This window comes from Mastomys coucha, unplaced genomic scaffold, assembly GCF_008632895.1.
Source record: "Mastomys coucha isolate ucsf_1 unplaced genomic scaffold, UCSF_Mcou_1 pScaffold23, whole genome shotgun sequence".
Taxonomy (NCBI): Eukaryota; Metazoa; Chordata; class Mammalia; order Rodentia; family Muridae; genus Mastomys; species Mastomys coucha.
This window is the reverse complement of record NW_022196906.1, coordinates 43,242,598-43,254,599: the sequence shown is the minus strand read 5'-3', so window position 1 is coordinate 43,254,599 and position 12,002 is coordinate 43,242,598. Positions and strand designations below refer to the sequence as shown.

General features: G+C 44.3%; 1 long non-coding RNA gene across 1 annotated transcript; it reads left to right on the top strand.

The window, feature by feature from the left end:
* Nucleotides 1-615: 615 nt before the first annotated feature.
* Nucleotides 616-1,362, top strand: LOC116071958. Its single transcript, XR_004111254.1, has 2 exons — nucleotides 616-674; nucleotides 1,179-1,362. It is a non-coding gene; the product is annotated as an uncharacterized LOC116071958 (long non-coding RNA).
* Nucleotides 1,363-12,002: the final 10,640 nt, after the last annotated feature.

The following is a 12,002-nucleotide window of genomic DNA, read 5'->3' as shown; positions in this document are numbered from 1 at the left end:
GAGCATGGTAGTATCTGTGTATAACCTGATGCTAGAAGGCCAGGGACAGAAGGACCCCTGTGCCTGGCTTCTCTAATCTAATTGGTGAGCAGAGACCCAGACTCAAAAGGGATGGATGACATTCCCAAGTCTGACATCTGAAGTTGTCTTCTGGCCCCCACACACATGTGCACTGCCCTCAAACAGGCAGGCACATGGGCACATACTCAAGCACACATACATGCATGAATCAGTTCTTAGCTGTTTAATATGGTATGGGGGAATAAAATAGCTGCTCCTGAGAAGTTTCTTGGGTGTGCTTTGAATTGGGTATTTGTGAAACCTGATGTCTCTTGAGAAGCAAGAAGAGCTCCAAGACAATGTCTTTTTTTTTTTTTTAAGAGAGTTTACATCCATCTATGGTTAGTGAGTAACAAATGAAAATGAAGGAATTTTTAGTTTCTCTTCCCATCACTGCCCTCAGTGTGCAGATGAGGGATCTTACACAGGGAGAAGACACAGAGACTGATACCTGCTCAAGGAGAGATGATCAAAAGTGGCCAGAAACTGGGAGAGTCATCTGCATCACAAAGTTACCATAGCTTGCTGTGTGACATCTCCCCCAGCCTTTCATAGACTCAGCCTCTTCCCTGTGCCCTGGAAGCCCAAATCCATCCCTTCGACTTCCAGAAAAGGTAGGCTATCTGCCCTTTCCTTGAGTCTAATGCACTAGTGCTGTGGGGAGACAATAAATTCTTATTGTCAGTTTATTTCAAAGACTAAATAATTACAAAACAATCTCAGGGAATACATTAAAAGAGCTCCCTACAATGAACACCATGAAATCAGGATAGACATCAATATCTAGTACCACCTCATCCATGAGCTCGGAATGGCTGGAACAAGAGGAGATGCTGGGTGTTTAGCTTCTGGGTTACCATGAAGGGTCCTCTCAGAAGGTCCTTCTGTGAGGGTTGTTTTCACTGTGTCTCCCACTGTGCCTGACTCCACTGCTGTACACATGTACTCCCCACTTATGTGCTCACCGTTAAGGTCCCTCCCCCGTGCTTCTAATGCCTTGGATATTGAGTTTGACTAAGAGCTTTGCTTTCACCCATGGGATATGTAAGTAGGTAGAACACCTGGCTCCAAAGCTTTGAAAAGGACTTTGTGTTTATTGTCACCCTCTTTACCTCTAGCTTTTCCAGGGCCAGCACAATAGGCCTCAAAACATTGAGGTTCTTCAGCAGTCGCATGCTGGGATGAGAACCCACAGAGAGCAGCCCTGAACCTAACCCTCAGCCTGGAACCAAGCACTACAGAGGATGATCTGCAGCTTGTAACTTAACTACAGAAAGCATGAAGCTTAGCGGTTCGGTTAGCCACCAAAGCTGACTCTGGATGCTCATTTCCCTCGTCCATGGCAGATCTCATCTGGGTGTGAACTGAATGTTCTCATTCAAGGCAACTTGAAGTAAAGACTGAGCAGGTTATATCACTTAAGAGAGGGAGACAGAGAACATGTGCATGTGTGTGTGTGTGTGTGTATGTGTGTGTGTGTGTGTGTGTGTGTGTGTGTGTGTGTGTGTGTGCGCGCGCGCACATAGTAACAATTAATAAAAAAGAGGCCATGAATTTGAGAGAAACCAACGAAGGATATATGCAGACAGGTTCGGAGGGAGGAAAGGGAAGGGGGAAAGTGGTGTAATTGTATTATAACAACAAAAATAAAAGGAAAAAATGATAAGATAGAAAAGATAACTCCAAGTTTCCCTATGTCCCATTTCCTAGGCCAGATACATAGTCATTCATTCATTCATTCACCAGCAAGCAAGCATTGCGGTAAGGACACAGGCTCCCGGTACTCCCTGGCCTCAGAAGCACTCAGCTTCTCTTTTCACCTCCTGTAAAACTCACCACTAACACTGAGTGCTTAGACTAAGAAAGAGCACAGACATCTGCCATCATTTAGCTTTAAATCTGTGTGCAGAGAGTGACTGGGGGTTTTTAGCAAGGACTGAGAGCTGGTCTCAAGGTGGAAAATGCAATCTTGAAGCAGGAAGTTCAAGACAGGCATGGAAGCAGGGCAGAAGTTAACTAATTCAAGGGCAGATGAGGGAATATGATTCCAGGCGGGGCAACAGCATCTTAAAAATTCAGCATGGCTGAGTAAGGGAAGAGAAGCATCATTAGGAGAAGGCGGGGGAGGTGGGTCACGAAGCCTTGTAACGAGTTGAAACATTGGGCTTTCATCCTAAGAAAACATCAGGAGCCGGGAATGTAAAGCCCGAGAGAGAGATCAGGCTCGCTGCTATAAAAGATCACTCTGACAGACCTAACACAAAGTGATTCGGAAATGCCGAAAAAGAAAGCACAGATGGGTCCCAGCCATGCAGCGGGTTGAACGCATCGTTCTTGATTCCTCACAGATGCGACTGAAGTGATGACAGTACGGGGATTTAAAAGGCATAAAAACGACAACAAAGGGGATGTAGAAGTGATGAACGCGCGCAGAAATGTAAACAAATTCTTCGAATTTGAGGAGAACAAAAGCAAGAAGCAACAGAAAAACACTTAGCAAAGTAAAAAAAAAAAAAAAAAAAAAAAAACAGTGCCAAGAGAAGGAGAAGGTGGGAAATAGGCATTGTGTGTATACAAAACTCCAGGCTACACCAAAAACCTTCCTAGCAGGATGCAGGTATGGCTGAAATAGACCGTCTCAAAGTCCGTACGAGGTAGCATTATACACTGCTTCCCTTGCAGTCAGGAAGCTAGGGGTTCGGGCTCTCAGAGAGGGTACAGGAGCTGAACGCCAAGATGGCCGACGGGAAGCAAGGGCATCAGTCTAAAGTCTATGTATTAAAGGTAAATCTCCCCCTTCCCACTGCCCTGCTCATCTTCAGCTTCTGGAAACAGATATTCATGTATCTTCCCTGCCCTTACCTCACCAGCCAAGCAGGAGACTAACAGACAGAATGCCCCACTCCCCAAAATGGACTGGTCAATGGAAAGATAATAGCATGGAAGGGACCGGAGAAGATCGGCAGTGAACCAGCATCTCCTTCCTCAAGGAATCACTACCACAGTGGAAGTCTCCTCAAAAACCTGGTTCGAGTACCAAGATTCTCAGGCTGAATACTTGCTGCCTTCTTAAGTACCAACCACGCATTTATCAATAAATTTCAGGCGGTCTCTAAGTAGGTATGGGAATACACTCCTGGAACCAGCCCTCGGGAACCAGAGGTAGTGTGACTACTGAAGTTCAAGTCATTCTGTAGCTTGGGCTACAGAATGAGAACCTGTTTCAAAAACAAAGAAGAAAGGGAGGGGAGGAGAGAGGGAGGAAGGAAGGGGAAGAAGGAGGGAGGGAAGGAGGGAGGGACAGTGGCACAAGGGTAAAGAAGAGAACACTATGAAAAATAGACTCCAAGTACAAAATGAAACACTCTCCAGTTTTTTGTTTATTTGTTTGCTTAGGCAGGGTCTTGCCACATTGTCACAGCTAACTTGGGAGGAAGTGGCTTTAAATTTGTGAAAATCCTCCTATCTCCTTGTCTACTACCTCTCAAGTGCTATGAATACAGGCCTGCCCCAAACTAAATCAAGATGGGGAAAGGGGGGTCTCAAATAATGTAGAACAATCAAAGATTAAAACGGCATACACTGTACTCACAGACACTATATGGAGATAGAAAAAGAAATTAGAGGAAGGGGGCACACCTAAAAAACAAAGCAATATTGATTTTTAAAAGTAATAGTAAGTTTAAAGAACTCATGCCCATGGATTAGAAGAATTAATATTGTAAAAATGGATAGTTGGAAAGCACTTAATGTCCTGCTCTTGAAGAGAACCTGAGTTTGGTTCCCAGCATCCACATGAGGTGGTTCAGAATTGCCTGTAATTCCAGCTCCAGGGTGTATGATACCCTCTTCTGGCCTTCACAGGCAACCTACTCACACACAGCACAGATGCATACACATATAGAAAGATAGAAATGAAACCAATAGCTGGGCGGTAGTGGCACACACCTTTAACCCCACCACTTGGGAGACAGAGGCAGGCGGATTTCTGATTTCAAAGCCAGCCTGGTCTACAGAGTGAGTTCCAGGAAAGCCAGCGCTACACAGAAACTCTGTCTCAAAAAAGAAAAAAAAAAAAGATTTCAAGTTGTTTTACAAAGCCATAGCAACAGAAAGAGGGATAAAGATCCATGAAACAAAACACAAGATCCAGGGGGCTGGAGAGATGGCTCAGCAGTTAAGAGCACTGACTGCTCTTCCAGAGATCCTGAGTTCAATTCCCAGCAACCACATGGTGGCTCACAATCATCTGTAATGGAATCCGATGCCCTCTTCTGGTGTGTCTGGAGACAGATACAATGTACTCATATACAATAAATAAATAAATAAATAAATAAATAAATAAATAAATAAATCTTTTTTAAAAATTAAAACAAAAAAACCAGAAGACCCAGATAGAAACCTGAGTGTGCAGCTGCAGTCACCTTATGTTTAACAAAGATGCAAAAATTACACAGCGGAGAAAAGACGGCCTCTTTAAGAAACAGTGCTAGAAAAATCAGATATCCATACATAGAAGAATAAAGTAAATCCTCATTTTTCATCCTCTGCAGAAATCAACTTCACATCAACCAAAGACATTAATGTAAGACCAGAAGCTGATGTGGTTAGAAGAAAAGGTGAGGAAATTTTCAATATAAAGTATAGACAAGGAGTTTCTGGATAAGACTAACGTTGCTCCGGAAATAAAGTATACAGAATGGGAGAGAGCCACTACCTCTCTATATCTGATAAAGGATTCATAACTTAAATACAAAAAGAACTCAAAAGAAAACTAAACAAGAAGATCAACAATGGACAAATGAACAGACAATGCAAAAAGATGAAGCACAATGACCAACAAGCGTGAAAAAAAGATTCATTGTAGGGGTTGGTCTGGAGCTGCTATGCATTCAAATGCTAAATACCAGCTCCCAAGATCTGGCTGCAGTCCTAGGAGCACATTCTCATTCCCCAAAAGAAGTTGTATAAACTTTGCTATCCCCAATTGAAAGCTATTGGTTAAATAAAAGTGCCTACAGCCAATTACTGGGAAGAATAGAGGTTGTCCGTGCTTCAGATAACAGACTGGGCAATCACAGGTAGAGAGAATGGAAGGGAAGAGGCACCATGAGAGGAGACTGGCCACAAGCAAAAAGCACACCCTGAGAACAGGCTGAGGGAGCAAAAGGCAACCTTCAAACAGACCCAAATAGCAAGTAACTTGGGGAGCGAGTGCAGCTGGGAATTAGCCAGTCTAGCCTATACAAAAATAGATTAGGGATCATTGCCCAGTAATTGTGCTAAATTGATTAGAAAAATCTATAGGATTCAGTCTCCATTACTGGAGGGCTGGCTGGGTCATATGAAGAACTAATAGAATTATTAAATACCATTTCCAACAATTCAACTTCACCACCATCAGAGAAATGCAAATCAAAACTATAATCCACATTGCTCTAGGCAGCAAGGTAGTCAATTAAAACAAGCCAACAGGGACTGGAGAGATAGCTCAATGGTTAGAGCGTGCTGGCTGCTCTTCCAGAGGTCCTGAGTTCAATTCTCAGCAACCACATGGTGGCTCACAACCATCTGCAATGGGTTCTGATGCCCTCTTCTGCCATTCAGGTGTACATTCAGATAAAGTATCCATATAAATATGGTTTATTTTGTTTTGTGTTGTTTTAAGAAAGAAAATAACATTCACACAGTTTAGGAGGTAAGGATTTGGGGTAGATCTAGGAAGAGGCAAGGGAAATAGTGTGGGGGATGGGTATGATCAAAATACATTTAAAGAAATTCTCAAAGAATTAATACAAATATATGTTTGTGAAAGAGGAAACAATTGCTGCTGCAGAGACAGACAAAAGGGAGCCTCCATACATTGCTAGTTGGGATGTAAATCAGTCCAGCCTCTGTGGAAATCAGCATGGACATTTCTTGAAAAAAATTTAAAAACAGATTTTCTAAATGTTCCCATTTTGCATCCACCCAAACACCGCCAAGTCAGCAGAGATTCTTGAACATCACTGTCTGGTATAGCACCATTCATAACAGCTAAGTTATAGAAACAATCTAGATACCATCATAGAGGAATAGGTAGGGAAAGGTGGTACATACACAAAATGAAGTTTTCTTCAGCCATCAAGAAGAAGGGAGTGACGTCTTCTGTGGGAAAATGGATACAACTAGAGACAATCATAGTAAGAGAATTAAACCAGCCTCAGCAAGATGAAGAGATGTTTTCACTCATTTGTCAGGCCAACACCCACCTAACAAACCAGGCATGCAGGCTCCCACTTGTAATCCCAGTGACTGGAAGACAGAAGACAAGAGGACCCCTCCACTTGCTAGTCAGCCGACCAAGTCAAATCAGTGAGCCCCAGGACAGTGCAAGACCCAGTCTCAAAAAATGAGGAAGACTGGGGAGACAGCTTAGTGTTAAGTAAGGGCACTTGCTGCTCTTTCAGAGGACCAGAGTTCAGTTCCCAGAACCCACATGGTGGCTCACAACTGCCTGTAATAAAGCGCTAAGAGATCCAATGCCCTTTTCTGGCCTCTGTAGGCAATTGTACTCACATATATACAAACACCAACACACACACATAAATAAAAACAAAGAATAAATAATACTAAGTTGGATTGTATTCCTGAAGAAAAAGACACTCAAGGCTGACCTGTGATCTCTGCCTGTACACTTACACACACATATAGCCACGTACTTGAAAACACACACAGAATGTGATAACTTTTTAAAGCAGATTCTCAAAGCCAGAGCCAGACCAAATGAGTCAGAGTCTGCACTTCAGCAAGCCTCCCAGGTGATTTCTATCACCTATTAAATATTCATCGGTAGGCATCTCATTAAATGAGCTACAGTGCATCCCTCTGGTGAAGTTTTACTATGTACCTATTAGAAAAATTTTAAAAACCTCAATGTGCCAAAATAGAACAGTTTACATTACAAATCATACTGTACAAAATGAGAGGAGGTCAGAGCAGCATTACCAAGTGCCATCATTTGTACGAAGGGAAAAAAAAAAAAAAACGGAAATGGGTAAATGCATTACGCTTCTGTAATCTAATTGGTGACCTAATCGGTTCCAGCCTTGCCCCAGTTAAGTCCAGGCTTTCTTTTACTCATTCCCTGTGATTGCGGTGAGCACAAACTGTTCAGCATCATCCTACTGAACTGCTAGAGGAGGTAGCTAAGGCCCTTTCGGGGTATCACAGAATAAGTCGCTCCATCAGCCCTGAGTTCCTTTAAGACAACTCACGAGCCTCTAACCTCAGTGCTTAAGATGCAGTGACTAGAGATTGTCCCACGCTTGAGGCCACCTGATCTGCACAGCAAGTTTCAGGCCATCGAGGCTGTACTGCCAGACACTGTCTCAAACAAGCAAACTAATAAATAAAATGCAGCGCAGAGCAAATTGATTCTATCTGTGCTTCATAGCTTTGTCTGGGACCCAGCCGTTGGACATTGTTTTGCAGGACCCAGAGACAGAATAATCTGGTACTTAAAAGGCCTCTCCACACTTTGCCTCTCAAACAGGCACACACACACACACACACACACACACACACACAATCACACACACCATCACACCTTTGACATTTCCCTGCCTCCCGCCCCACCCTCATTTAATCCCCCACTGGTGTGTGGCAGCTCTTCCCCAGACTCAGACAAAACAGATGCACAGGAGGTCCAGCAGCCTTGCCAGGCCTCAGAGAGGGCTGAGGTGTCAAGTGGTCATTTGTCACTTGCAATTTTCTTCTCCTGTGCTCAATAGTCATTTTGTAAATGACGCCGTAATTGCCCCTAAGAGCTGGCTCAGAGGTAAGTATTGATCAGACCCTAGGAACTAGCTGCCCTGAGACCCTGGAGAAGGGAAGGAAGAGGAGAAAGAGTGATTAAAGCCCAATTTACCATCCTTTTAGCCAAGTGATTGGCAAGAAGAAAAGCTAAAGTGGCCCAGCCAAGCTCAGCAATCAGCCTACAAGCCAATATGTGCCTGCCCCTAGCACACCTCGCTGGAAGTTTGATAAGAAGTTTGAAGTGAAAAGCCCAAGATAGCCAGTTGTAGATCCTTTTGGACTGATATAGTGTTCCAGTCATCTGCTATAAAGCGAATGATTCCAAACTAACTGCCACATGATAAAGCATTATTTCATCATGCTCACTGAGTTCATGGGCCAGCAATTGGTGTGAAGTACAAGAGGGATGGCTTGTTTCTGCTTTATGAAATCTAAGACCGATCTGAGAAATTCCAGAAGCAGAATGGGGTGGGGAAGAGGGTTGTGGGCATACAAAGCTGGAGGCTGAGTTATCTGGAAGATCCTTCCCTTTTATGATTGGCCCAATTCTTTAGTCATAGCTCGGCAATCAGCCCCACAAGCCAGTGTGTGCCTGCCCCTAGCAGCCCACACCTTGCTGGAAGTGATAAGAAGTTAAATGTGAAAAGCCCTAGATCTTTTGCAGATCGTTTGGACTGATACAGTATTCCTTTCATGGGGCTGGTGTGACTTGAAGGCTGGCTCCGTTCAGACCTTATGCCTATAATGTGGTGTCTTTAGCTGACCTGGGCTTCCCATGGTGTGTTAGTCACATTCCAAAAGAGACTGTCCCCAGAGAAAGCAACCCAAGGGGAAGTGTCTCAAACATCTCGAGACAGCAGGGAGAAGCTGCCTGACCCTTTACAACCCCAGCTTAGGCATCATTTCCTCTGCATCTGATTGGCTCCTGCAACCTCAACCCTGCACAGGTTCAGGAGGAGGAATTGAAACACTTCTATTGATAGGTCGGGGGGGTCTAAGAGTTGAAGATCTTTTTAAAAAGTCTCTGGGTTTGTTATTTTCAGTGTTGCTGTCATGAAAGAAACTTGAAAGAAAAGATTATTCTGGCCCATTGAGAGTATTGTGGTGTGGTAGCAAGAGTCTGAGGTAGCTAGTCACACTGTGTCCTCAATCAGGAAGCAGAGAAAGATGGGTGCTGGTGCTGGGGAGCTGGGGACTCCATGAGATGGTGGTACCCATATTTAGGGTAGGTCTCACCACCTCAATTAACTCACTCTAGAAACCCTCTCACAGCCATGCCCGGATGTTTTTCTCTCAGGTGATTCTAAATCCTGTCAAGTTGATAGGGTTAATCATGATACTGAACCTGGCCTTTCCCCCCACCCCCACCCCCCCACCCCCGCTTATGGTGCTGAGGCTCAAACCTAGCTTCTTCCTCGTGCTACATAAGCAGTCTGCTACTGAGTTATAACCCAAAGCTAAGCACAGTATTTTAAAATGCATTTTAAATTATGCATAAAAGTTTGTGAATGTGAATGTGTGAGAGACAGAGAGAGAGAGAGAGAGAGAGAGAGAGAGAGAGAAAGAGAGAGAGAGATGTGTACACATGCATTCAGGTGCCCATGAAGGACAGAAGAGGAAGTTGGATGCTCTGGTGTTGGATTTAGGAGCAGTTGTAAGTCCACTGACATGAGTGTTAGAAACCAAGTCCTTTTCATCACTGAGCCATCTCTCCGGACCCCTGCCTCTGACACAGTAACTTTAAAGGAACCCTTCTAGAAGACACGCACATACATACATACATACATACATACATACATACATACATGATAGTATGTGTGATGAAATGCTAAAGAAGTATATTATAGATATAAAATACATGTTGATAAAGTCTTAAGGATTTATTTATTTTTGTTTTATGTGTATGAGTACTTGCTTGTATTGTTAGGTACACCAGGTACATACCTGGTACCTATAGAAGCCAGAAAATGGTATCAGATCCCCTGGAGCCAGACTTGCAGGTGGTTAGGAGCCATCACATGGGATCTGGGAGCCCAGCTGAAAAAGTGCTTTAGCCACTGAGCTGTCTCTCCAGCCCCAAACTGAAGATTTTAAGAGGCTGAGATATTCTAAACTTTCTTTGAAGCATTCAGATCAAAATCCAAGTCCCCGTGAGACTTCAAAATCTGTGACCTCAAGGGGTCTGAGTCTATAAAGGAAGATAATAGTCATCTCTTGCCAATGATATGGTTGGTTGCTAAGATAGCTGGAAAGGGGTGTTTCCAGGCACACTAACTATGAAACATCGCATCAGGAGTGGACTGCAGTGCTTGCAAGCTGGTTTTTATCAATCTTAGCAAATAAAGGTTTGATATTAATGAGATTTTAACCAAATGAGTTCAAGATATTGATTGAGCTGAGTGGACACAGGCAGTGTGGAAGTTAGGGTAGAGGAGGCATGAGGAGGGAGGGGCAGGTCTCCTGAAGTATATGGGCTGTCTTACCTTTAAGGCTTATAGGCTTTAATACCCAGAAGGCAAGAAAACCTTTTCCTTTAAAGTCTGTCCTCCTAGAGGTGGGTGTGTTAACTCTCAGTGGCAAGGCAAGCCCCCTTGATCCCAAGGGAAGGCCTGTGGTGATACGTGTGGAGAGCAAAGTCCTATAGCTCTTCCACACTCCTGCCTGGCACAAGATAAGAACATATGCCTGCTCATAAGAACTGACAGAGACTGCCACGTCCTCTCATTTATTCTTACGCCAAACCAAGGAGCACATACATGGTTGTGTTGAGCTAGGGTAGGGGTGAAGCAGACACGAAATGACCTCATCTCCTCTTGCTCCTTTGGAGTTCTCCCCACAGGTCTGGAACACATTCCTGGAGTAAGAGCTCTGTACCTAAGGCTTGTGGTCACTCTGCTTTGTTGCTGTGAACAGATGGGAAACATTGCCCACCCCAAGGGAGGAGGGGACTCATTTTGTCTTTGGACCAAGTCACTTTCTCCTATCTGATTTTATTAGTAGTAAAATCAATATGGTGGTCCCATGTGACATGTGCTTATTGCCCAGTTTAACATGCACAGCCAAGCGGCATCTCTCATTGTCATCGTCCTGTAATCCCAGCTTCAAAGCCTTCATTGTCATAAGCAGAAGGCCAGAGAGTCTGGTGGCAATGTGCTTTCTAGGTTCAGCCCTCGCTGCTATCCCAACCCAGAAGCTCAGAGAAAACTACCCAGAAGAAAGGATGCCTCTAAACACTGGATGGATAACTGAGCTTGGCAGGTGACTAGAAGGCATATGGCATGGGTGCTGCCTACCAAGAAGGACTGTTCAAGAGAAACACTATGTGTGCCTGTAAAATGGAGAAAGGATGTGCCAAGGGTTGGTGTACAGGTGAGGGGGCCATCTCATCTGGCTCTGTGACAGCTCAGAGTGGTGTGGACAAGAGCAGCAATTGAGGAGAAATCTCAATAGGATGATCTCAGGTATACTCAAAAGTTGAATTTTTAAAATTATAACACTTTTATTAACTCATCGAGAACTTCATACCCACACACAATGTATTTGGGTTATATTCAACCCCAACTCCTCCTAGGTCTCCCTTCTTTTTACATATTTTATAGCCTACTAAATCCAATTTGTGGTGCCCACATACTCCTGGGTATGGGGTTACCCACGCTGGGGAATAGTCTGCCTACCAGAGCAAAAGAAAGGCCCCCTTCCAACTCCCAGCTCTTGTCTTCGAGGCAGGGGTAGAGTCCACTCATCGGCCCGTCTCCAACATGTGCCCAACTGAAATGTATCCTGTTCTCCAGGAGGCAGAGCCCTTCTTGGGCTTCCTCCTCATACACCCACTAAGCAGAAAGGAAACTGACTCTCCCTATTAGCCACCAACTATCCATAGCTCCTCGGCTAGTGCTAGGAGCTAGTGAGGCTCTCTGCCATTCATGCTGAAAGGCTGAATTGAGCTGGTTCAATCTTGAGCAGAGCCTGAGCAAGCGCGCACACAGCTGCAGTGAGTTATCAAGCGCAGTGGCCCTGGCATGTTGGGAAGACATCGGTTTTTTTGCCTTGATCCTTCCTGACATCTGGATCTCACAATCCTTGTCCCTTTTCTGCGATGTCTCCGAAGCCTTGGGAAGCAGGTGTGATGGAGATGTCCCATGTAC